Source organism: Myotis myotis, unplaced genomic scaffold (genome assembly GCF_014108235.1).
Source record: "Myotis myotis isolate mMyoMyo1 unplaced genomic scaffold, mMyoMyo1.p scaffold_m19_p_14, whole genome shotgun sequence".
Taxonomy (NCBI): domain Eukaryota; kingdom Metazoa; phylum Chordata; class Mammalia; order Chiroptera; family Vespertilionidae; genus Myotis; species Myotis myotis.
The window spans coordinates 17,648,955-17,676,284 of NW_023416318.1; the positions used below are offsets into that span (position 1 = coordinate 17,648,955).

General features: G+C 45.9%; 2 non-coding genes across 2 annotated transcripts; both read right to left on the minus strand.

The window, feature by feature from the left end:
- Nucleotides 1-18,012: 18,012 nt before the first annotated feature.
- LOC118669562 lies at nucleotides 18,013-18,076 on the minus strand. Its single transcript, XR_004972029.1, has one exon. It is a non-coding gene; the product is annotated as a small nucleolar RNA U2-30 (small nucleolar RNA).
- A 396-nt stretch (nucleotides 18,077-18,472) lies between these two features.
- Nucleotides 18,473-18,552, minus strand: LOC118669563. The gene has a single exon (XR_004972030.1). It is a non-coding gene; the product is annotated as a small nucleolar RNA U2-19 (small nucleolar RNA).
- Between the last annotated feature and the right edge of the window lie 8,778 nt (nucleotides 18,553-27,330).

A 27,330-nucleotide genomic window follows, 5' to 3' on the forward strand; every position in this document is an offset into this window, starting at 1 on the left:
TAAATGGGAAATAAGAAAAGCTGATTGTCAGAAGGAACTAGAAAGACTAGAATGGTTGGAGAGGATGCGGACAAAACGAACATGAAACCAAGCCAGCCATAGGATGGCATCGCTGGTTAGTCACGGTGTAATCCGAGTGTGCAGCCCCAGCTCTGCTCTGCAGTGGAAAGGGATTACTGTGCGGAGAGGAAGTGTGCCTCAGGCCAGCGGGCTGACAGCTGCCGGCCCCCTGCCGAGCGAGGTCAGGCAGGCCTGGCCGGGCCCCACCTCCATCTGCAGAAGCCCAAGCTCCCTCCCCAGGCCCCTGGAGAGAGGGTTCGCTTATGCCCTCGGCCCAACTGGCCCCCAACCTCCACATTCACCCTCCCAGGCGGCCCCCTCCGCCTGTCTGACCACGGTCCCTGCTCCTATCCCTCTGGAGTCTTCTTTCCTGTGCTCCTTCACCAGGCTGCTCCCTCTCCTCTCCTTCCTTCAGGCCGCCCTCCTGAATCACTGCAGCCCTCACCGAGCAAGTGCTGGGTGTTCATTCCTGGGGCTCCTCTGACTGCAGGGGCAGGGACCTGGTCTGCGTTAGCTAGAAGGAAAGGGGGCAGTGTGTCGGTCCATGGAACTGTAGGGGAGGACAACGTCTTCCTCAGCCTTCTTAGCATCCCCAGCTAGGTCTGAAAATGAAACAGACCAAGATAGAGTAGCAGGAGAAAAGCATAGGCATTTATTTAAAGTTTTACGTGACACGGGAGCATTCCCAAGAAAATGAAGACCTGAGTATTTTGTGATGAAGAGTGGCCAGTCGTGAAGGAATAGCAGGGCGAGGAGCAGGAGGTAACTGTAGTGAACAGGAAGAAACTTAGCAAGGCCTGTGTGTTAGGATTCTTCTCGGAATCCCTTTATCTTCCAAGATAAGAAAGGCCCTTTCCCTGGGTATAGGGAGGGCACCTCTCACAGGAGTGTCAATGACCTGTTTCAGAGGAGAAAGGTGGGTGGCTGAGGGGGGGAGGTCAGAGTGACCTTCCGGCTCTGCGTTTTCTCAAACACCTTCAGCTTAAAATATTCACTATGCCAAGGTGCCATCTTTTGGGGTATGTGTCCCCCAACAAAAACAATCTGAGGAAAGTTCCAAGCTACAGTGGGCAGCCTGGGGGAGTCCTGGTCAACCTGGAACTTAAACTCCGTCTGTTGGTCTATCCCTGCCTGGTGCTCTGAGTGTGTTTTCCTCTTCAGGTTCATTTCCTCCGCTCAAGGCCGGCTGCCCCTAAGTCTGGAACTTGGTCTTGCTGCTTCTGGTTTCTCTCCGTACAACCTTGTAGTCAGGAGGCGCATCTCTTCCCCTCCCATCTAATGGCATCCACCCCAGTGGCTGAAGTAGTAAAGTCTTTGAAGAGAAATTGGAGTCCAGCTGTTACGGCTCAGTGGTTGAACGTTGACCTATGAACCCGGAGGTCAGGGTTTGATTCTCATTCAGGGCACATGCCCTCAATCCCCAGTAGGGGGCATGCAGGAGGCAGCTGATGAATAATTCTCTCTCATCATTGATGTTTATATCTCTCCCTCTCCCTTCCTCTCTGAAATCTATATATATAAAAGGCTAATATGCAAAGTGTCTCCTTGGGAGTTCGACCGTGAGACCGAGAGTTCGATCACTCACTATGACGTGCGCCAACCACCCAGGGGCAATGTGTAACATGGTGGGTGAGCAGTAGTGGGTGACTGGCAGCAGCAGTGGGGCACTGAGGGAGTGAGGGAAGGAGGAGGCAGGGAACATGATTGGCCCTGATTGCTGGCCAGGCCTAGGGACCCTACCCATGCACTGATTTCATGCACTGGGCCTCTAGTCAATAATAAAAAAAATATAGTCCTAGCTGATTTGGCTTAGTAGATAGAGCATCGGCCTGCAGACTGAAGGGTCCCAGGTTCAATTTCAGTCAAGGGCACATGCAGGGTTGATCCCCAGTGAAGGGGGGTGTGTGCAGAAGGCAGCCCATCAGTGATTCTCATCATTGATGTTTGTATCTCCTTCTCCCTCTCCCTTCCTCTCTGAAATCAATAAAAATATATTTAAAAAATTTATGTATGTGTGTGTATATATATATATATATATATATATATATATAGAGAGAGAGAGAGAGAGAGAGAGAGAGAGAGAGAATTTGGAGACAGAGAATGCTGAGAAAACTGGGCAGTCTGAGCCACTCAGATCACTAATGTCCTATCATTTTTTTTATTTTATTGATTTTTAGAGAGAGAGGAAGGAGAGAGAAACATCAATGTGAGAGCAAAACTTCGATCAGCAGCGTCCTGCACAGCCCCTCTGGGATCGAGCCTGCAAACCAAGCAAGTGCCCTGACCAGGAATCAAGCTGGTAACCCTTTGGTGCATGGGACGATGCCCCATCAACTGAGCCACAGGGGCCAGGGCACTAACGTCCTGACATTTGCTAATCCTTGTGGGTGTTCGCTAACTTTGAGACCTGGACTTCACTGTAAACTCCTCAGAGGGGATTTTCTCTTAGGCTTGGTCTAGTGTCCCCCAGTAAATGTTTGGGGTGGGAGGGAGAAATAGAATAGTGGAGACTAGCTATAGTTATAAGAAATATTAATCATGCTCTGTTAACCGTGATTGTTTTGTACTGATTAAAGAAAGCACATTTTAACCTGGCTGGAGTTGTAAGGGACCAGGGAGTTAACTGGTAAATGCAGTTCCTCCTCCTTATTTGCGAACTGCCTATTATCATGGGAAGATTAACCACTTTGTTGCTGAAACAATGGAGTCCTGGAGGCACCCACCCTTTGCGACCCCCAGCCTATAATCTGTAACAACCATTTTACCCATTTTGCCTATTTCCCCATGCCTGTAATATCGATTTTTATTCCTTTTGCCTACTTCCCCATGTAATCCTTGTCCTTCTACCCCAAACAAGCAGTTGGCTTATTGGGGAGGGGAGTGTAGAGCAGAACTTCGTGGATCACCTGCTGCGCTCCTATACTACCAGCATTATTGGAATAAACGCTCATACAGACATAACTTGTCTCTGCTTACTTGACACAAGTAGTGGCAGGCAGCCCAGACCCATTGGTTGTCTGGTTTCATAAGCAGACCCTCGGTGAATGTTTGCTCAATGGTTAACTGTCAAAATCAACAAGACTGGCCAGGACCACTCACCACTAGAAACAGACCAATCCATGAACCTTAGAATGGATCCAGAATCCTCGAGATCTTTTAGGCTCTTTGAAAATCAAAGATGCAGCTGCCATCAAGAATTAGAATAAAAGAAGCCCCCTCCCCCAGCTCTACCACCCCTCCCAGGGCAGGAAAAGGCAGCTTTCACCAGGAGGTCTCTGTGGGTCCTCTCAAGGACCCCTGTTCATTTCCTTCCCACCAAAGATCCTGAGCTTAGGGCTGGGGTAAAAATGGCCAGTTGCCCTGGCCGGTGTGACTCAGTTGGTTAGAGCATTGTCCCATACCCCAAAAGGTGACGGGTTCGATTCCTGGTCAGGACACATAACCAGGTTGAGGGTTCGATCCCTGGTCCAGTGCATGTGGGAGGCAATCAATCGATGTTTCTCTCCCACATCGACGTTTCTCTCTTTAAAATAAATAAATAAATAAATAAATAAATAAATAAAAAAAATAAAGCCAGTGATGGGGTGGCAAAGATGATACCAAAGTATATCTCAGAAGGTGAGCCAGGGTTATAATTTGTCATTTAATGTGTTCCTTTGAGGGCTTATAATTTCCATCCCTTTCAGCTTTGTTATAACCCGTGTTTCCCTCCCCAACATCCCGGGGTTGCCCAGGAGTGCCTCCTTAGTTCCCAGTCATCCTCCCATCCCCAGCTTCCTGGGCTCTCTCTCCTGAGAGCTGGTCTGCAGGGTCAAAGGCAGGGCAGGGTACACTCACTCTACAGTCTGTGATCATTTATTGATTAATCTGTCAGTCGATAAGTCCTTAGTGAACATCTGCTGGGTGTACCAGTAATTGTGCTGGGGGCTAAGAGGACCCCTGAGAAGTGTAAAACTGGACCCATTCTCCAGCTGTGTTTACACAGAGAGACCCCCGGAGATGGATGATCCTGGACTGGATGGTCTTGAAGGTTCTTCCGGGCACTAACATTATGTGGTGAAGCCTAAGCGATTGGGTTTGGACCAGGTTCTGATGGGTGGGTAGGGTTTGGCTAGTTGTTCGAAGGTGGCAAGGATCAGGGTGTTACCTTCCAAAGACTGGGGAAGGCGAGAACGTGGGAAAATACAAGGTGTGTTCTTGTATCAGGGGGTTAAATGCTTTGCCAGAGCTGAGGATTTTTATAAAGAAATGATAAAAACTTTACTGCACTATTGGTTTGCGTATATAATGCATCTCATTGGTGTAAGAGAGCCAGTGAGAATTTGAGCAGACAAAAAACTAAAGTTAAATAGTTTTCATAATAGTGTTCATATCCCACTTGCCTATGGCAGCCTCTGTGATGGACGCTGTTGGTTTTGTGTTCAAGAATAAAAAGAATAAAAAGCAACCACTTCTTTCTTCCCAACAGAACTTCAATTTCATTCAAGTCTTACTTCGTCCCCCATGTGGCCATGAGCCTCAAGGGAAGCTGGCCCACCCCAAGCTCCAGAGTGAGTCTGATTGGCCTATTTTGCCAACAATTAGTTCTAGAATGAGAGCATGAGACCCAGTCCTCGCTGATGAAAGAGGAAGGGAAGTCTATTAGGGGACCTCTGGGGGGGGGGGGGGCGGTGGAATCCTTGTTTTTAAGAGAAACTCATAAGAAGAGATGGTCTTTTTTCTTCCTCTGGACATTGTCATGTCTGCAGGTGGCTACTTTGCCTCTAGTCTAAGTATGAGAGAATTTCATTCTCTGATTATATTGTTGAGCCACTGAATCAGCCACACGGAAACCTGCCCTACCTAGTAAGTGACATAATACATTTCCACTTTAAGCAATTTTGAGTGAAGATTTTGTTACTTGCAGCCCAAAGCATCCTCACTGCTTCCTCCAGCTCTTGAAAATCTTTCCCCCCGTTAAACCGACTCTCTGCTCACATCGGGAACTCTAGCCCCATGATCTGTTCTGCTTCCCCACTTCTACCTACTCTTCCCTTTCATTACTGTCTTTCATGTCATCCCAGAATCCTTACAGTAGTTCACCTTCATCCTCCTCTTGCCATGTCTCCCACTATCCCCAGCATATTTATCCACTAAGTCCCCAGTCACGGGTCAACTCAACTCTACCCTTGCTGCTCCATCCCTGAGCTAGGGTAACAAACTGCGGTCCAGGTTTGCCTGAGATGGAGTTGTTGTAGGCGGCAGAAATGGCATCAGTTGTCTGACTGGTGGAGTCAAACCAAACCTGGGTTCAACAACCTGGGTACTTGGGTTCTGGCTAGGAAAGAATTCAGAGCAAGCCCCAAACTGTAAGAGAACATTTATTTGGTCAATTACAGAGGTAAAGAAGTTATTCCTAGAAGAAATGGGCTTAGCAAACGAGTTCTAGAGCTAAAGGGAGGGTCCTTGGAGCTTGGGAGTGAGGAAGCTAACGATAAGGTGATGGGGGAGGGGGAAGTGATAGAGAAATGGAGAGGGAAAGGAAAGGAAAGGCAAGCTCATGCTCCCTGGAGGGTAGAGCGCACTGGGTCCTCCATCCTAAGGGTTTTAAGGGTGGAGATTTTAGGGGAGGTCCCAGGAAAAGATCTTCACAGATTATTCAGCAGCTTTCCAGGTGTGTTCTTTCAGGGTTGTGGTCTCCACTGATTGCTGGCATCGGGGTCATGGTTCAGTGCAGCTGGTCCTGACGCCAGCTGTGGCTGTTTTTGTTGCTTATCTAGACCTGGAGCTGAAATATAACGGAGGCCTAGATCTCTAGGGAAGAAAGGTCTGGGAGTCCAAACCTCAGGACCAGTGATATGCTAGGGGAGGAGAAGTCACCCTGAGGGCTAGGTCTCACCCTGTAACTGATTGCTCATTGCTAGGAACCTGGGGCTTTCCATCTTGGTGACCTTCTTACCTGAACCATCATCCTTGCTCTGCCCATGCCTGTCTAACTGCCTACAGCAGAGTGGCTTCTAACTGCCTACAGCAGAGTGGCTTCCTGGGATTCTGGACTTTATGTGCTAAAACTAGAACTGTCCTGGTGAGGCTTCTGGGGAAAGCACCCAACAGTGTGATTAGTGACCGTTCCCAGTGCAGGGTCTCCAGTCTCCATGGGAGCATACCCCTGCTTGGCAGGCCTATACCCAACCGGCTGGCCTGGCACCGTCCACCCCCTTCAGCGCAGTGCTGATTTCAGATCTTCCCCGGCGCTCCACAACCTAACTCTCACTGCACTGCCTTTGCAGCTGACTTCCGACTGCACAGAGAAAAGAAAGCTATTGGCCACAAGCCCCCAACCTCCTGCATTCTCACTCAGAATGCACCTCCTTTTCTGCCACTGCCCAACGCATTTATCAGAAATCCTGGGGCCACCTTGCTTTTCTTCTGCACCCACCTCTAACTATCACCCTCTCTCCCTCCTTACATGACAATACAAGTCTCATCTTCTGTCTGTTCCTAATTCTCCCTTCAACCTGGCCTCTGCCCCACCACTGCTCTTGCTAAGCTCTCCAAGGACCCATTACTGGACTCGTCCCAAACCACAGCTGCTGCTCGGTGCTGCTGTCGACCACCTCTCCTTGAAAGCTGCCCTCCTCCCTTGACCTCACCCCCGCCCACCTCTCTGGCTGTTTCTGCTTAGTGTTTGTTTAGGGCTTCCCTGCCTCCATCTGGACTATAAATGCTGGTGTTGCCCTCTCTCTTTGTAGACACTTCTTTTGGATGATTCCATCTATAACCATGGTTTCAACTATCATCAAATCCTGATAACTCCTCAATGTATAGCTCAGGCCAATACCTTTCTTCTATGGTTTGTCCTGTCCGTGCTGTGACGGCATCTGTGTGATTAACCAAGTCCATGGTTTTGTTGAGTTCTGGCTCTACCACTTATTAGCTGTGTGACTTCAGTCAGGTGTCTTAAGCTCCTTGTGCTTTGTTTCCTTCATCGTAAAGCTGACATCATAATGAACATACCTTATGGTATTATTGGGAAGACTAAACGAAATTATGTAGAGTGCTTAGAACAATGTCTGGCTCATAGTAACAATCAATGTAGCCCATTACTCATCTTTTTTTAAAAAATGTTTTTATTGCTGTAACTGGTTTGGCTCAGTGGATAGAGCGTCGGCCTCCGGACTCAAGGGTCCCAGGTTCGATTCCGGTCAAGGGCATGTACCTTGGTTGCGGGCACATACTGAGTGGGGAGTGTGCAGGAGGCAGCTGATCGATGTTTCTCTCTCATCGATGTTTCTAATTCTCTATCCCTCTCCCTTCCTCTCTGTAAAAAATCAATAAAATATATTTTTAAAAAAATGTTTTTATTGATTTCAGAGAGGAAGGGAGAGGGAGAGAGAGATAGGAACATCAATGATGAGGGAGAATCATTGATCTGCTGCCTCCTGTATGCCCCCCACTGGAGATCAAGCCTATAACCCAGGTATGTGCCCTGACTGGGAATCGAACCATGACCTCCTGGTTCATAGGTCAACACTCAACCACTGAGCCATACCAACAGGGCTTTTTTTTTTTTTTTTTTTTTTAAAGCTTTTATTTTCTGAATGGCTAGGCACTTAGCAATTTGTCATTTAATTATTAAAAAAACAAAACAAAAACCCATGAGCAGGTCTATGCTCTCTTTACAAGTACAGAAACTGAGGCTGGGAGAAAACGCATCCTGCTTAAGGTCCCAGCCTGGCAGTGGCCAGGCAGAGTTTTGAACAGACTGATGCCAAAGTCCTTCTTCTCAGCCCTACAATTAAGCCATCTCTCAACCTTACTCAAACCAAAATTTGTTTTCCTTTCCTCTCCCACCCGTGTCCTTCTGCTTAGAATCCCATTTTGCTGGAAGGATGATAGCATTTACTTTGTCAGCAAAAGCCACCCCTTGGCGCAGAGCAGAGAAGGTGTAGACGGGTAGATGGTGGAGTCCCTGCTCGCCCATGCAACCCCTCAGGAGGCCCTGCGTCTTCTCTCCACCCACTAACCTGTTCTCCTGCAGCCCCTCCAGATCTTTCAATGGGGTTATTGCTGCAGCCGCCTACTGGAGCCAGCACCTAGTAGGACATCAGTAAATAACTGTTAAAGACCTGGCTGACCCTAGCCTTGCTCTGCGGCTAGGGTGACAGTGATAAAACCTGACTATATTAATTTAGTTCTTCTAAAGGTCCTCCATGGCCCCCTCTATTTTTCCAGGACAAAATGTTAAGGAGATTCAGGCAAAAGAGAAGTCCTGTGTGAAAGGGTTGAGGGCTCCTGGGAGGAAAGAAAACTGCCAAGGTTTGAGCCTCTGAATCTGTGTTCTGCGGTTCAGGCAGGATCCATACTCCAAGGGATACTGGATTTAAGAACCCGGTAGTTGTGTCCAGGTCTGGTTTATTTCCGGCTGCCTCCCAGCTCCACTAGCGGTCCCCCCCTCCTTCTCCTCCTCCTCCCTCCACCCCCTCCAGGAGAGGTCAGTAGAGAGCAAAAGGTATTGCCATAGGATGGGGCCAGTGACCTTGCTTCTGGGCTTCCTAACCAGCTTCCTGGGCAGATGTCCGAAGAAAACATTCGGGCCACACAATTGGTCTTTCATTAGCATCTTTTCTGGCAGTGTCAGGGAGAATTTAGGACTGATGCGACTGGAAACTAGATTCTTTTCCCCAACTCGCCGGTTTGGCTCCTCCTCCTCTGGCTCCTGGGGCCAGGAGACGCCCAGGCTAAAAGACCAGGGATCAGAACTTTGTTTTGTTTCCAGGGGTGCGCCCCAGGGCCAGCCCAGCACCCCCACCCCCACCTCCACCCAGAGTTGTTATGTTAATTGCTCCTTGGGCATTCTGCCCCGGGCAGCCCCACCCCCATGGTGACTCAGCCCTTTTCCTGCCCAGCTCGGGCAGTGGCAGTAGGGACCCAAAGAGGAACCTCGCTGGGCCCTGCTGGGCGCACCCCTAAGTGGCACGTGCCCTGGCCATTCCTGGCATGGTGCGTGGCTCGCCTGGGTGTGTGGCCTGAACTGGCCTTACAGCCTCTCAGCTCTCAGCCTCTTTTGGATGCCTTCCAGTCCACACTCCACGTGTAGAGTCCACAGCCGGAGGAAAACACCCAATCTGGAGAGGGAAGGGGGACTGGCACCAAGAGCAACTCTCTTCGGCCACTCATTTCCTGGAAAACCACGTGAAAAAGATCTCAGTTAAAACGACAGTGCTCATCATGGCCCTAAGCTGTGAAAGTGGCGGTGGGAGGGAGTGGGGGAGAATACCAAACAAACAGGAAGAACCCTAAAGATGTTACCTTACTTGACATGTACCCCAGGGCCGTGACTGATACGGTAAGGCATGAATCAGTCATCTTGTGGGTTGCCACTTGTCATAAATCCTGGAGCTAGTTTAAGATTTATGAGCATCAGCTTCTTAGTTCCCTGGAATTTTAGAACTTTGGAGCTAGAGAAACCTCAGAGAGCACCTGGTCGGCCTTATTTTAACAACTAGAAGAGGTTTAGGTGACTTGATGGAGGCGTGCCATTCCTGCTGTTAGTTAATGATGAGTCACGCCTGGAACCCAAGTCCCCAACTCCCCTTATACCTCATGTCAAGGGAGCATCAGCTCCCAGGCTCCCTGCCAGGTGGAGGGCTGGTGGGGAGGCGGAGTGTGTGGTGTGCACTCGAAGCAGCTGGTGTTAGGGAGCATTAGTCAAATGAATGGGGTCACCCTTGGGTGAAGAACTTTATGTAGAACCAATTTTGTGTTTCAGTGGAAAACAGAATCATCTATAATGCATCGAAGGGGTTCAGAATAAGCCTCCCCCAAAGATGCCATTTGGGGCATGTGGATTCTTTTGAACTGAAGGCAATCAAAACCCAGCAAATCCAAGAAAACCTTTTACTCCAAAAATATTTAGAGAAAGGACCAGGACCAGAAAGATAGCTCTCACTAGAGATAACTATAAAGGCTATTGGTTAGTTGTGGTAGACCTGAGGGGGGGGGGGGGTAGTGGCGGGGTGTAGAACAGGGCCTCAGAGCCTAGAGATCAAAGTCCTCTCTGTGTCCCAATGTCTCTGCTTAATATGGCAAATATTTGTTTACTAAACATTTGCTCTTCCCAGCTTCCTGTAAACTGTCTTCATCCCCTTTAAAGTCCCAGACCCCTACCCACTCCTCCTTAGCTCCATTTGGCATATAAGCCTCCACTGCCTTTTCTTGTGGGTCTCATATTCTTGAGGCGCTCCATATGTATGTAATTAAATTTATTTTTCTCCTGTTAATCTATTTTATGTCAATCTAATTATTAGACCAGCCAAAACAACCTAGAAGGGTAGAGAAAAATTCTCCTCCCCAGCAGTGTTGTCTACAGCATGCTTTGCAGGGCTATGAGACTCAAGCCCTGTCCATTGTCTTTTTGCAACTTCATAAATTGTAGGTAATTGATAGATATATAAATTCTGTCTTATCTGGTATAGATTTGACTTATTTATTATTATTATTATTAAGTGTAAGAGTCTTTTTAATTTTATTTTTTATTGATTTTTGTTTTAGAGAGGGATGAAGGACAGAGAGAAAGAGAGAGAGAGAGAGAGAGAGGAGAGAGAGAGAGAGAGAGAGAAAGAGAGAGAGAGAGAGAGAAAGGAAGAAAGAAAGAAATTGATGTGAGAGAGATACATCAATCAGTTACCTCCCATATGCACCCTGACTGGGAATCAAACTTGCAACCTTCCAACCTTCCAGTACATGGGATGACACTCCAACCACTGAGCCACACTGGCCAGGGCAAGATTTGACTTCTTTTCACCCTCCCTCCTCCCGCCCCCCACCCTGTTGGCTGGAAGAAACACACACACTTGTGTCTTCATTTGCAAGTCATCTTAATATCCTTTCACTCCATGTAAATTTGTGTTATTCTGACTTTTCCTTTGAATCAGTCATAACATCTATCTTCCTGGTTCTGTCAGATCTTTTGAGCAAAATAAATTTTTTCACACATGTTCACTTTTTACATTTTTATGGAAGTCATGATTTTACCTAATAACATCATACCTTGTCCGCTAGGCCCAGCCAGCCATCCTACCATGTGGTGTGGCGACCTGCTACAGGATGAGTCTGTTTCTATGCCCACATGAATCCAAGCAGAGCTCCTTTTCCCTGGGTTTGCCTGGAGGGACTATGTGTCCAGGATGGCAGAGGGCTGGCTCAGGGTGGCTGACTTGGACCCTGCATCCCCACTCACTGACTGGTGTTCCTCTTTTTTTTTTTTTAATCCTCCTCTGAGGATATTATTTCCATTGTTTTTTAGAGAGAGTGGATGGGACGGGAAGAGACAGAGAGAGAGTAAGATTGATGTGAGAGAGACATATCAATTGGTTGTCTCTCTGACTGAGGTGGAGGGAGGGGGGCACGGATGGAGCCTGCAACCAAGGTACCTGCCCTTGACCAGAATCAAACCAGCAACCCCTCAGTCCACAGGCCGACACTCTAATCACTGAGCAAATTGGCCAGGGCTGCTGTTCCTCTTTTGACACGATATCCAAAAACCATGCCAGGGAAGGAGTGCTCCCTGCTTCTAAGAGCAGGAGGCCAGCTGGGAGAGGAGGCAGAGGCCAGTCCCTGGAAGCAAGGCTTAATGTGGGGCAGGGAAAGAGCTGGCTAGGCGCCTAACCAGGCCACCTTTTGTAAGTTTGAATAATTTCTTTTTTTCTCATGGGCAGTTAGTACATTGAAGATAACAGAAGAATTTGCTTACTCCACTAAAAAGAGAAAGGAAAGAGAAGGAATGGGAGGAAATGAGAGGACAAACAGGGAAATTGAAGAAATGAGAGAGCGAGAACAAAGGGCAGGGTACAGAGATCAGACCAGAGTAATCTTCACACCATGATTTCCTGGGCCACACAGAATGATCTAAGAACACAAAACTAAATAGTAATAATAATAATAATAATAATAATAATGACACGAGATGAGGCAATTCGCTTGCCACTTCTGATTATGTGAAGGACAAAGCCTCGGTTTGGTGCTAGTCTGTCTTCAGCACCTCTCTTAACATTTCGTTCTCCTCTCTTACCCACGGCTGGGTAGGTCTCTGGCTCACAGCCTTCAGTTACCAGCAGTAGCCAGTTAGAAGTTAATACCATACCTCTGTTTTCATTGTGTGTATTTTAGTATTTTATAAGTTTCTCTTTTTATAGCAGGGAATACTGTTTTTCTATTGATATAAAGTTTCTCTTAGAAGTAATTTTATTTAGGTGTTTAAAAGGAAGTCAAGAGATAACAAATATCAAAGTAAAAAAATTAAGTATTAAGATATGCAAAAATCACAAAGGTGGCACAAAATGACTTTAACTGGAGACTGAAGTAGAGAAGAAAAGGGAAGAAAATGAAGAACAGAGAAAAAAACACACAACAGAAGGAGGGAAGTGAAACTATGCCAAGGGGTTGAAGGGCACTGGCAGGGCTGAACTGAGTTTGTAATGTGAGAAGGATAAGGGCTAAGGGGATTGGCAGGGCGGGTCTGGTTTGTATATTTGGGGTCTGAGGTGAAGATTCGAGAGTGGTATTGGTGATGTCTCAAATGTACTGCCACTGCTTGGGAGACCTTGGGAAGTTATTCCGTAAAGCTGGAAGTGGTTTAGGGTGGCTCTGACCTTCAAGAAAGGGCATGGGGGTCTCTGCAGATGAATGCTATACTCTCTCTTTCTGCCACCTAACAGCCTCTTGAGGAGATATTACAAGCAGTCTTTCTTTCTTTCTTCATTGGTAATCATTAGATATTTTAAAATGTCTAATTGCAAGAGCTCATTCTAAGAAGCTTGAATTTTCAAGTTGAGGCATGAAATTAGTGTCCAGTAACGCAGAGCCTGTCTGCTTCGCCGCTTGATTTAGAGACACTGGTTGGTGTGAGGCTTCTGGTGCCAACGAATCTTCCATTTCTGAAATCTTCCAGCCAGGCTCAATGAAAAATACAGCCATAAATTCTCATTCTAATGACTCCCCAGGCCATAGTCACAAAGCTTTTTACACTGCATTTACTCTGACTCCCCAGCCAGAATCATCCGGCTCATCCTTCTCCGGGGTCCTTGGAAACCTGTCTCCTATTGTCGCAGCAGGAACAGAGCCTCTGGGTGTTAGACCCATGGGGTCAGACTGGACCTGGGTTCAGCAAGCTCATACTTGAGTTCTGGCTAGGAAAGAATTCAGAGCCAAGACTCCAACATTTATTTATAACATCACAGAGGTAGGAGAAGTAATTCCTGGAAGAAATGGGCTTAGGAACAAGTTACAGAGGTAAAGGAAGGGCCCCGGGAGCTTGGGAGTGAGGAAGCTAATGGTAACATGTTTGGGGGCAGGGTGTAGGCAGTGGGGGGAGGGGGGAAGGGAAAGGGAAAGAGAAAGAGAAAGGGAAAGAGGTGGGACAGGCTCCTGGGCTCCTGGGAGGGAGAGGGGCTTGGGTCCTCCTTCCTTAGGGTTTTAAGGGTGGAGATTTTAGGGGAGGCCCCTGGGGAAGATCTCAATAGAGTATTCAGCAGTTTTCCAGGTGTGTCCTCTCAGGGTCGTGGCCTCCACTGATTGTATGGTAGGTGCCAGGGCAGGGGCTCATCTCTCAATGCAGCTGGTCCTGAGGGCAGCCATGGGGTCCCTGGACTGGTTTGTTGCTTATCTGGGCCTGGAGCTGAAATACAGCTGAGGCCTAGATGTTATCTCAAGGGAGGAAAGGTCTGAGAGTCCAAACCTCATGACTAGATATGTTAGAGGAGGAAAGGCCACCCTGGGGCGAGGTCCCACCCTGTAAATTGATTGTCCATTGCGAGGACCTGGGGCACCCCCATGACTTTCTGTACCTGGCCCATCGTCCTTGCTCTGCTCACGTCTGTCTAATTGCCTACCACACTCCTACCACCTGCCTCACTGTGCACCCCCTTCCCTGCAGGCCATGTGTCTAGATGCCAGGTTGAAGCTGTGGGCCCTGATTTCCTACAGTCATATGCTTATGGCTCCCTGGCTTACCCTGAGATGATGCTATTGCTGGGGCATTGGGGACTGAAGCCTTAGACTTTTGGCTGTTACTGTGGGGGGGGGGGCCTTGCCACTGGGGTTCAGATGTCTAGGCAGAGCTGGTGAGTCCCTGTGTCAGACTAATTTAGAGCCACAGGCAATGAACCTAAGGTGACTAAGATGATTAAGATGACTTGTGTGGGGAAAGGGGAGGGGGAGGTTAGAAGGATATAGGGAGACAGAGGGGAGTTCACAAATGGTAACGCCCCTCTCCCCTACCCCACAAACTGTCCTATAACCCCTAGAGTTCACTTAGTTCCCAGAGGCTAATCCTGCTCCCAAAGGCTGGGCACAGACCAGCCACTGGCCAGCCCCTACAAGAATGTGCTGAGGCCCCTGCTGGTGTTTCTCAATGCTGCCTATATATTAGAACTAATTGGGGAGCTTTATTTATTTATTTTTAAAAGAATATATTTTATTGATTTTTTTACAGAGTGGAAGGGCGGGGGATAGAGAGTTAGAAACATCGATGAGAGAGGAACATCGATCAGCTGCCTCTTGCATACCCCCGACTGGGGACGTGCCCGCAGCCAAGGTACGTGCCCTTGGCTGGAATCAAACCCGGGACCCTTCAGCCCGCAGAGCGACGCTCTATCCACTGAGCCAAACTGGTCAGGGCTAATTGGGGAGCTTTAGCTACATTGGTGCCGGAGCCTTATCCCATACTACTTAAATCCAGACTTTCTTTGGAGGGGGGTAAGCTTGGCCACTGGTATTTTTTAATTGAGGTGTAACTTAGATATAGCAAAACACACGCATCTTAAGTATACAGCCTGCTGAATTTTTGTACCTGGGTAACTACCACCAAGATCAATATTCAAGACAAGGAAGCTTCCAGTCCCTCCCAAGGCTTCTTTCTCTTATATAAATGTGGCAAAATTGAGGCCTATTTAATCAGGAGCAGGTACAGCCAGCACCTCTCTTTTGAACTTTTCCAGTCTTCCCAACAGGTGATGTAGGAGAGGGAAAACTCCTGCCTTCCCTCTAGTCATCTTAGGTTCATTGCCTGTGGCTCTAAATTAGACTGACACAGACAGAATAACAAGACAACTGATGAATATTTTGCTACAAACCTCCCTGGAGATCTCCCCTAAGATTCCTGCCTGTGCCTTCGAGAAAGAGATAAAGCCTCAAGACAAAGGACCCAGCTCCTGCTCTCCCTCTGGGGAGCAGCCCTTGCCATTCCCTTTTACCTCTTCTTCCCTCACTTTTCCCCCACAGGCAGGCATCTCCTAAATCCTACTAAATTGTAACGGACTCCACAAGATTTGCAACCTGGGGAGCAACGGGCAGCAGCAGCTCATCCCAGGCTACTCCCCTGAACCTGTTCCCACGGCCCCCTTTTCTCTGACTTCCCAGAGAGCTAGGGCAGCCCCATTGCTTCTTTGATACTAGGCCCTTTCTTGTTTTACATCCCCAGCTTTAATAAACATTTCTTCATTGTCACTTGGACTCATGCTGTGAAATTTTTCCTGCATGAAGTCAAGAACCCACACACTACCGACTGGCCCTAGGCAGACCCCCCAAGGGCCAGGTCCCTTTCCAGTAACAAAATCTAGAGGCAGGATGTACACAATTGGGAATTGCACGTTTGGAAAAAGGAGCTAGACTTCTCAAGACTTCCCAGCTTTCTGGGTTTCATAAAGCAGTTTTTGTACTGAGCATGAAGACGATAGACCGCAAGAGTCCAGTATATTAGGTCTGCCAGCTGGTGCCTGGAACTGGTCAGGCATTTCTGGGTTCACCACCTTCTCTAGAGCTTATCAAGATCTTTTCTTATAAGGGCCATTTAGCCATTCAGGAGTGGCTATCTTCTGTAACTCAATTTCCCAAAGAGGTGCGGAAAAGGAGAGACTTTATTCAGGTAAAACAGTTTGCAAACTAGGAAAATGCAGCTTCCAGTAGAAATGCTCCCTGAGGCAAAGGGGAGGCCATCTTTTATGGAGAAAGTTCCTGCTCAGATTTCCAATTGGTCCAACTTTATGCAAATGAGATTTCCAAATTCATATAGTTCTAATTGGTCCAAATCGTGCAGTTCTGATTATTTGGTAGCATGCATTCTGATTGGTCAGTGTAGATGCAAATGAGGATATAGTTGTGCAGTTCTGATTGGAAGGGACAGATCTCAGTCCATTGTTAAAAGACAAAACCAGGAACTCCCTTGTAAAGGTTGACTCAGATGGCAGGAGCATAGCCTGGGAGGCTAAGAGTTCAGTCTGAGGTTCTTCAGGTGTACAGGGTACATGAGGAGCCCTGTCAGTAAATGCTGCTAGACTTTTACTAGTCATAAAATGTGGGACTTTGGTTGACCATGGAAGGTCCATTTCAGCAAGTAAATTCCTTTTTTGGGTTCACATCAAATGAATATTTCTTCTAGGAGTCCGTACTTCTCTTCATCGAAGCAGGAGCTAGAGTCCTGAAGAAGAAGGCAGGCATGGGCATGCCTGGTCAACCCTAGCCAAGAATGGGGTGTGAATGCTCACAAATTCTTTACATTCATCTTCCCATGCCAGGCTCTGCTCCCCAACAAGCCTCAAGGGAGCACCTATTTTGTGCAAATCAGACTCCTTGCTCTGAGGGATTCGGAAAGAGATAAGATGACAAGAAATTTACCATCTGGCCCTGGCCGGGTAGCTCAGCTGGTTAGAGCATCATCCTGATACAGCAAGGTTGTGGGTTTGATCCTTGGTTAGGGCACATACAAGAATTAACCAATGAATGCATAAGTAAGTAGAACAACAAATCAATATTTCTTTCTCTCTCTAAAAGTCAATTGATCAATCAATCAAGAAAGAAATTTATCATCTGGCAGAGGACATGCATATGAGGACATGCAATGTCCCAAATAAAATGTAGGAGAGGAGAGACTGTCCTTCTACCCTCCTGGGTTCAATAGCTGGGTCTATGAGATAAACTGACAACAGGCAGATTAACAGGAGAAGAGGTATACAAATTCACTAATTTTTAATATTACATGGGCAGAGGCATAAAAAAAGTGAATACCCAAAAAAGTAATGGGATTTGAAAGCTTATATGCTAACTTATTAAGAGAAGGGCAAGGGGGATATAGATCATTTAGGGGAGAGTAAATAATTTTCAGGAAAGATGAATGGATTCGTAGAATAGATGGGAGATATGATAGTGTGTGACAAAGTTTGTCTGGGTGTGGTGTGGACTTCTAGTCTCCTCTCCTGTGATCAGTATATCTTCCCATGTTGATGAAAATCCTGGGGAGAAGAAGGGAGGCAATGTATAGCAATTGAGTTCTTTTTGGAGGATTTGTCTTTAGACAGGTAAGGGGAGTTCAGAGAAAGTCTCTCTCTGCATTTGCTGTTTATCAAAAGCCTTCGCTAAAAAAAAAGAATCAATACATTTGAAGTTCTTCAAAAGCATGAATATATAATGCTTTCTGTTCACAGAGGAAGTAATCCTCAAGCTGTGTGGGGTGTTGTTCTGTTAAGGCTGCTGCATTGTTTTTATACAACTTTGGTATTCTTTTAAGTAGCAGCAAAAACATCATAAAATTTTACTAGGGTCAGATGTTTACTAAGCACTCTAAATGCATTAATCTGTGTAGTTGATATAACAACCCTAAAAGGAAAGTCCTATTATTATTATTATCTCTAGTTTACAGATGAGGTTAAATGCTGTTCAGAGATGTTAAATGCTATTCCTGAGATGACCCACCTGGTAAGAGAGGAACCCAGAATTTTAACCCACATTGCTCTAATTCTAAAGCATGAGTGGTTAATGCTGGACGTCCAGATGTATCAACAGGCACATTGAAGGGAGCTCTGAAGATGTGGGTGCTGACTTGGGTTCCAGTACTATCCACCCTATGGCCTTCAGTCAGTACTTTGTCCAACAAGGCTTTGGTTTCCTTCTCACTAGTTTCCTTCTACCCCTCAATTCTGAGCTCAGTTCAAGTGTAGAAACCTTCATAATTACAAAGGTTGGTAGTAAAACCTTTTCTGTCTTTAAAAAAAAATTTTTAAATTGATTTCAGAGAGGAAGGGAGAGGGAGAGAGAGACAGAAACATCAATAATGAGAGAGAGTCATTGATCGGCTGCCTCTTACACACCCTGCACTAGAGATTGAACCCACAACCTGAGCACATGTCCCAACCGTGAATTGAACCTTGAGCTTCTGGTTCATAAACCGAGCCACACCGGCTGAGTTAAAACCGTTTCATCATTGCTCATAGCCTTTCATACACATGCCCCCCCCCATCCCCCCGCCCCGCCTGAATCTCATTCATTCATTAGCAAATTCTCAATTATCCACTGTCACCTTTACACACACACACACACACACACACACACACACACACACACACACCCTTATTGTTTTCAATTACTTTTTGCTTTTGCTTCTCAGAACTATAGAGATCATACATCAGGTAGACTGGAAGGTCTTTTGATGCTCAGATTTGGCTATTTTCATTATTGACCTATTTTAGTAAGAGCAGATCTCAGAAAACCTCCTCACTTGTTTTAACAGTTGAACCAGGTGACTACAAATGTGCCTTCCATTGCTAAAACTCTCTCAACTTAGGATTTGCAAGTTCCTAAAATGAAACCATCTCATGTTTACTGTTGTTAGGTGCCTAAATCCCAAAGAACATTGAGGAGGCAAGTAAGCTGCAATTGTACTCACACACTGTCTGACTTCTGGGAGGACTAAAACTAGTCCAATTTGGTGACAGGGATTGCTGGCGGGGGTACCGGGGTATGAACCACAATCCCATTTGACAAACTTGCTCTAACACTTATACAGTGTGTACTACAGTTGACTGCTTTCTCAGACAGCCCCCCATTTTAATGGCTTAGCCCAAAGGAAAGCTCATTTTTCACTAAGTGGACAGTCCAAGCCAAGTGTCCTAGTTCTGTGGCTCTCCTATACGGGCTTCTCAGGAGTCCAGGCTTCTCCTGTCTGTGGCTATGTTTCATGGGTCCTCAGAGCCCTTTTCTTCCAGTTGAAAGGCTTTAGGCTTCAAGAAGTGACACCTCTTATTTCTCCCCACTTCCATTGGTCAGAATTGATCACATGATCCCATCTATGTTTCCAAGATAAACTGGGGTGTGTAGATTTACTGTGTGCCCCCAAAGAAGCTGCCTTGATGAATACATAGTATTCTCTATAGAGGTCAATTTTAAGAAAGAAGAGTAAAGAGAGAACTTACCCAACCAGTCAAGGAGACTCTCCACTGCTGTTCCCTCTGGGTTGTCAATGGTCCGTTTTCCCACCATAACTGTTCAAAGTACTAACTTGAGTGTCTGTGGGTAGGAATAAAGTGGACCCCCTTTCCTTCTTTAGTTCTCCAAAGGAAGGTAATAAGACTTTCTTTTTTTTTAAAATATATTTTATTGATTTTTTTACAGAGAGGAAGGGAGAGAGAGAGTTAGAAACATCGATCAGCTGCCTCCTGCACATCTCCCACTGGGGATGTGCCCGCAACCCAGGTACATGCCCTTGACCGGAATCGAACCTGGGACCTTTCAGTCCGCAGGCCGACGCTCTATCCACTGAGCCAAACTGGTTTCGGCAAGACTTTCTTAAAGTGTGCAATAGTGTTACTGGTACAAAGTCCGTGTGCCCGATGCTTCAAAGGCCAAACTCCAAACTTCAGAGTTTGGCCTTTTGAAGTAAGGAAAAGTTTGTTAAGTAAGAAGGCACTAACCAAGCAAATGGGAGACCTAGTGCTTCTTCAAATCTGACTTCCCAAGTACAGAGTTCATGCTTCTTTTATGTCAAAGGAGGGGGAAATGGGAAGGGCAATAGGTGATGGACCACCGCACTCCCATCTGGGAGTCAGCAGGGGTCTGAGGAAGATCCTGCTAGTTGATGTGAGTTCAATCATGAGGTTCTTGCAAATCTTTGATAAATAATCATGATTCTTGTACGTACTTTCCTTATCTCCTTGGAAGAGGCACTTTCTGGTAGGGGGCTGTTTTGGTAATAGTCAGGCAGCAAGTAGAATTCCTCTAATGATTAGCACGTCTGCATGCAAGACAAAGCAGAAGCTATTAGCCTGAAGGCCATGGGAACAAAGCAGACTTCAACAAGATATAGTCAGAGAGGCGAGTCTTTCCTTCTGTTACAATAGGACCTTCTTCAGTGTCTTGTCCTGGAACCTAAGATAATAATAATAATAATAGTAACTACATTTATTGAGCACATGTTATATACCAGGCACTCACACACATTATCTTAGAGTGGGAGTAAATCTCAAGGTCTGGACGAGAGATGTGGAATTGAATAATTCAGTTTAATTTACTTTTTAAATAAATGGTTTTAATTTCTAATTTCTATTTTAAATGCTCATTCTTCTGGCAGAAACTTAATTTCAATTGATTTTTACTTCTGCTCTATGCCAAGTTTTGTCTAAGTTCCTAGGTGATGGGGAATTGCTGGTACTTCATATCCTGTAGCTCATCTATCCATAGTGGTAGCTGCCATTATGTCATTTGAAATGCCATAACCGAAACAATTTGAGTTTGATGTCCTTTACTCAAGGAATCAAGGCTTGTGGTTTGTGTATGTTTGGTTTCCTTGACACGTATGTCCTGTAAGTGGGGGCTGACTTAGGTTTAGAATGGGCAGCCTCCATTGTGTGGGTCCCAATACACTATACAAATTAGCTTTGCCAGTCTCATGGTCAGACTTGATATTCCATCTGGCCCCTGCTGGGTTGCTTCTTTGCTCCATACTTCAAAGTCCTGGTTCTCCCTGCTAACTCAGAAGCACCTCCCGCCTCATGAAGAACAAGCCACTGTTTCCAGCACCTGGAAAGAGCCAGACTCTCCCGTCTCCCTCTCAGTCCTTCTGCTTGACAAATTCCTCTGTCCTGGAGCCAGGAGGCATACCATCACTCTGCCTCCCAGGGGGTATACCATCACCCCACTTTCCAGGGGGCATATCATCCCCCTACTCCCAGGGGGAAGGCGCCTTTCTCTGGGACCCTACTACCAATGTTTTGCCTCCTCTCTGCCTCTCTCCTTCCTTCTTGTTAATTCTTATATGCCTAGTTCTCTGTTTTTCCATTTCTAAGATTTATGGCACAAACTTTATGCGTCAGTTATTCAAGGGTTAAATTTTACAGGTCACAAGTCCTCACTTTTACCACTCCTAAGTAGTTTTCTGGCTTTTTTGTCTTATCACTCCTCCCCTGAGGCAATAAATGCTACTGACTTCAAGATGATAAGGAAAGACTGCAGACTGAATTGGGAACAGGCCAAGGGACCCTAGAAAATAAATATAGGGTAAAAAAAAAAAAGTGTAAATTCTCAAAATATTTTCTTGTCACAAATCTCATTTAATTCTCAATGACCACTCGATGATGCAGGTGCCATTACTTTCTCTATTTGACAGATTAAGACAGTAGGTTGTATTTTTAAGAGTTGCCTTGCCAGGACACTTGGGTGTATGGTGAGAAAGGAGTGAAGATCATTTTTGAACTGGTGCCAAACTTGGAGAAGGGCTATTTAAAAGACATGCACTGTTATTCCTCTTGTCGACATAAGAACGTCAGAACCTGTAGCGAATTTTTATGAGTTTATTTGAGCCAAACTGATGACATATGCCAGGGAACAAGATCTCAAATGCTCCAGAGAATGACAGTTTTGCAGCTTCTTTTATGCATTTGAAGTTAAGGAGGGGATGTGAGGAAGACCGGAACAAGATTATGTGCTCTCTTGAGGGTTCATGCCCACTTGGAGGGTTATTACTTCTGATATTTCAAAGGTGTATTAACCTAGATGGACAGTGGATAAGGCTGGCTTAAAACCTTACACTAAAGAAGTTAAAGGCCTGGGCGTGACCACCCACCATGACCTGCCCAGTTAGGAATTTATGATCTGATCACCCTGTGAAGTTATTTTCCATAGAACCCCTCCCCACCTTTTTTGTCCACACTTTTAAGTGCCAACGCAAACTAACTGATTTGAAATCTTGTCTAATGGAGACAAGGCTTAGACTTTCTTTAACAAATACCTAAGGCACACTTGAAATTTGTATAAAGCCTATTATTTGGAATGGTTAAAACAATAGGTGTGAGAACTATCCTCTTAAGTTTAACTCCCTCTTGCAATCTCTTCTAATGATTAGCTTATTAGAAAAATCCTTCTATTTACCAACAGCGTGACTGCAACGTTTGCTTAATCATTCAATAAATATTGATTGAAGCCATTTAGAGGCCCATGTCTAAAGAATAATTAGGTTTTAAACTCTCCAATTTGATGCGTTCAGAATCTTTAAGCTGCCTCCTCTTTTTTCTTAAATTTTTATTTCCTTTTTTTCTTTTTTAAAAAGTCTTTATTTTTGAAAGTATTACGTAGGTCCTCCTTTTTCCTTCATTAACCTCTTCCAGCCCACTCCTGTTCTCCCCTGCCCCCCAGGACCTCACCACCCCATTGTCTGTGCCCAAGAGTTATGCATATATGCATACAAGTTCATTGGTTGATCTCTTCCCGCCCCCTCTCCCCCTGCCTCCTCTTCTTGACTCTAAAATACTTCTCTCAAATTTCTCTATTTTAGAGAAACTTCTCTAAAGTTTCTCTATTCATTGAAGCAGGAGGCTCTGCACTGGAGGTGGAGTCTGGAAACCCCTCAAAGGCGAGAAGGTAGGTGAGGCCAGGGAAGAGGTGCTTAGAGTGAAAAGAGGAGAAGGCAGCGCCTGGCACAGCACAGGCACTAGGAAATGTGTGAGGAATGAATGAAAGCTGCAATGGTACTGGAGGAATGAAGCACCCTCTCCTCCCCTCTTGGGAGCAAACCTCAATTTTCCATAGAATGTTCCCTCGCGGACCTGCATGACAGAACCTGGGTGCTCCAGGATGACTGAGCTTTTCTTATATACCCCAGGAAGCCCATTCATAACTTAACCTTATAGCCCCAGATCACACAGCAGAGAAATCTGGAGAAGCACTGGCCATGACAGCAGAGATGAACCAAAGATGGGTGTGCAGATGGGTCTTTGAGGAGGGTAGGTTACTGTAGGGACAGTGGCCAAGGACAAGTGTCAGGAGAATGTGGCGGGGGGGGGGGGGGGGGGGCAGGGAGGCGGGCTGTTATTTCTAAAAGGAAACATGGTAACGTTATGTTTGAAGCTCACAGACTTTTGCTCAGATTCCAAATAGTATTTCTTTTTGTATCTTTTACTTGTATTGATTTCAGAGAGGAAGGGAGAGGGAGAGAGAGATAGAAACATCACTGATGAGAATCATTGATCAGCTGCCTCCTGCACGCCCCACATGTGCCATGACCGGAATTGAACTGTGACCTTCTGGCTCATAGGTCAACGCTCAACCACTGAGCCATGCCAGCCAAGCCACACTGGCTTCTTTATCAAGAAGCATCTAAGTGGTGTTGATATTGTCACCCAACTTTCTTTTCCAACACCAGGATCAATAGTGGCCATTTCCAATAGTTAAGCAGGCTCATAGTTAAGCCTATAGGTGACTAATGGAAGGAGTCAGGCCAACCTGGGTTCAAGTTCTGGCTTCACCACTCTCTAGATATGATAGATTAATGAGAGCTACAAATTCTTCTCTACTGTCCCTGGCATTGAGAGATGGAGTCTATTCCCCTTCTCCTTTAATCTGGGCTGGGCCTGTGATTCGCTTTGACCAAGAGGTTGCAGAAGTGATGCTAGGACAGAAGATATGCAGTTTCTGCCTGAGTTTCTCAGAATACTTGTTCTTGAGACACGCTCCCTGAGAGAGCCCCATGGAGGCACTCTGGGTGACAACCCAGCCAGCATTTGTTCAACAAAGTTGTGCTTGGACATCCAGTTCAGTAGAGCCTTAAGAGTACTAGCCACAGCCAACATCTAGGTGCAACACATGAGAGACCCCACGTGAGAACCACCCAACTGAGCTCCAGAGAATCCTAAGCAATAATAATAAAGCATTCTTTTAAGCCATAACATATTGGGGTGCATATAGAATATGACCTGAGAGGTTTGGTTTCCTTCTGTCAATCTATTTCACAGAGTTATTGTGATAGGAAGGAATATAATAATGGTTGGAGTGCCTAGCACAGTGCCTGGCACACAATAGGCCGCCAATCAATGCCAGGGCCCTTCCTGCCCCTGCTGCAGGAGATTATAATTCCCAGGTGTGAGTGAATCTTGGCTGATGCTTTGAACTTCCTGGGCAAACACCCAACTTCCCTCAAAGGGAATGCCTAAGATCACATTTGAAAATGGAATTGGAAAGGCCTTGGTTTGGTTTTGTTTTTTCTTTCTGGGGCAACCTGTGACTCTTTAGGAAAAATGTCACCACCACGTATCAGGAAATTTGTTTGTTTTTTCTTTCTCTTCAGTGAAAAGGATCAACTAATTGTCTTCACCTCTTTAAAAAAAATATTTTTTAAATAAAAAGAACTATGTCTGCTCCTATTGAAAACTACAGGCATGAAATAAAACAGCTTCCATTCAGTTTTCCAGCCAGCAGGTTTTCTTCAACACCTCAGCCCTGGGGAGCCACAGCCTGCACAGCGGGTGACTTTGTTGAACAGATGAACAACTGTGGTTTAATCTGTTTGGGGGGGAGGGGGAGTCCTGGAGCAATTGATAAACAAGAGGCTGAGGTCGGTGTGAAGGAAGAGTAAAGGAGGCCAGATTGGGAAACGTGGAAACTTAAGCCTCTTTCATCCCCTGTGCTGGCCGGGGAGTAACAGCCAGGACTAATCTGCTGGGAAAGGGGCTGAGAACCTCTTTGATTGCGTGAATTTGGAGTTATGTCTTCATTATTTTTCAAAGTTACTTTAAAATATATTTCATATTATTTGTTTATTTTATTAATTATTCAAAATTAGTTTAAAACATTAGTACTGAAGTACATAACATAGAAAAGTGCACGAATCATAAATACAGATGAATGAGCGTTCACCAATTGGACACCTCATGTAACCAGCACCCAGGTCAAGAACAGAACATCAGTAGCACCCCAGAATCCCTCCACCTCATGTGTCTCCACAAGGAGAATCACTATCCTGACTCATTTTTTAAATTTCTTATTATTTTTTAAATATATTTTTATTGATTTCAGAGAGGAAGGGAGAGGGAGATAGAAACATCAATGATGAGAGAGAATCATTGATCAGCTGCCTCCTGCATGTCCCCTACTGGGGATCTATCTTGCAACCCAGGCATATGCCCTTGACCAGAATCGAACCTGGGACTCTTCAGTCCATAGGCCGATGCTCTACCCATTGAGCCAAACCAGCTAAGGCTTACTATCCTGACTTATAACTCCACTATTATCTTTAATAGCTCATACACATTCATGTGTATTCTTTTAGAGACATTCTACACATCTGCAAGACTATGGACATGTTATTATTTTGTACAAATGTACTGAAATGTATTTTGCATACTCTGTAGGGCATTCTGGCTTTTTTTCCACATTTATTTTGGTCATCATCCCATACCCATACATAGAAAGCAGCCAGGTTTCTTTAGTGGTCACCCAGTACAGTGGGGCCTTGACTTACGAGCGTCCCGACTAACGAGTTTTTTGAGATACCAGCTGTCTCTCTGCAGATTTTTTGCATTGAGTTGAGAGTAATTTGAGTTAACAAGCTCCTTAACGAGCTCCTTAACGAGGTCAGTCTCAGAACAAATTAAACTTGTAAGTCAAGGCCCCACTGTATTCCATCGTCTGAATGTACCTCAACTCATTTAATCTTATTAAAAGGCAACAAGGTTGTGCTCAACCATTTTGGAGCTGACTTTAAAAAAAGTATTCTTGCCCTGGCCGGTGCGCTCAGTTGGTTAGAATGAAGTCCCAATACACCAAGGTTGCAGGTTCAATCCTGGGTCAGGGCACATACAAGAACCAACCAATGAATGCATCAATAAGTGGAACCACAAATCAATGTTTCTCTCTCTGTGTGTCCCTTCCTCTCTCTATAAAATCAATCAATAACATTTTTTAAAAGTATTCTTAAGGTGTCTTTGTTGTCCTTTAGATTAAGGTGGTAACAAAGCACTGCTTTCTGGAAGCCTTAAAAATACTGCCGCTAGCTCTTACTATACCCTGACACGTGTTGGGTGTGGTGCCACCTGTGGTGGTCGCCTATTTTATTGCCTTGTCCTGTTGGAACTCAGTTGTTTCTTGTTTGACTATGTATCCAGGAAGTGGAAATAATGTCCCCAACACCCCCACTTCCTTTTCTGGCAAATCGGTGTCCGGTGAATGAGTCCAATACTTTCACCCACCCCCTTCCTTCAGGCAGCTGCTTCCCCAGCATTGTTCTGGCTGAAATCTGGAGATTTTGGAAGATGGCTCTCAGGAGCTCCTCCAGACAGGACTAGTTGAGGGAACTATTGTTCATTCTGATTAAACCAAGCCTTCCCTTTCTGCCTGCCTCTTCCTCCTTCTATGGAATTCTTTTCATCCATACTTCCAACCCGGGCCCTAGTCTTTGCTTGTTCCCTGCTCTGAACTCAGATTTCAGAATCATTCAGACGTCGTGTGAGTTCGAGCCAGTGCCAACATTATTTTTCTAGTGGTATTTGCCCTTAACATTTCTTACCATAATTATAGAACAAAATGCTTATCTCTTTAAGACTTCTTGATTCTCTCACAGCAGGAACTGTTGTATATTTGAGGGTTGGGGCAATCTCCTCACCTCCCTCTTTCACTCCCAGAATCTTGCCTGTCCTTTCCCAGCTCTCAGAGGTCAGGCCAGAAGGGGCAGAACTGGTCGAGTGTCACAGTGTCTGCTACCTATAGCAGAGGGGCAACTACCATTAGCTTGTGCAAAGGGGTGCTAAGGCTGAGCTGCAGAAACATGTCCTCCAAAGGCGGGGTCACAGTCAAGTGTCAGGGACCCGGGATTAGGGGGGACAGGAAAGTAAGTCCTCAGGGGTCTACCACCAGGAGGTTGAGGATCACAGGATCTCCTCTTGGAACTGGTAACCACACACTTTTTCTGGGCCTCAGGGAAGGCAATGACAGTAAGCCCCGGTAGAGCTATAATAAAGATGAAATGAGCTGATATATAACCAGGGTAAGGGCTCTGTAAATGTTAGCACTAATTATTATGTGAGGTGGGCCAGACACTGTGGCCCCACTTTCAGATTAGCTCTGTGACTGCTGCTAACTTGTCTGACTTGGTCTGTTCTCCCGACTGGGTCAGAGGGGACAGCTCAGACCCTTTCTCCTGAGTCACCGCAGACCCCTTTGCGCCCCTTCCTCATGCCCACTGCCCAGGCCAGGGAG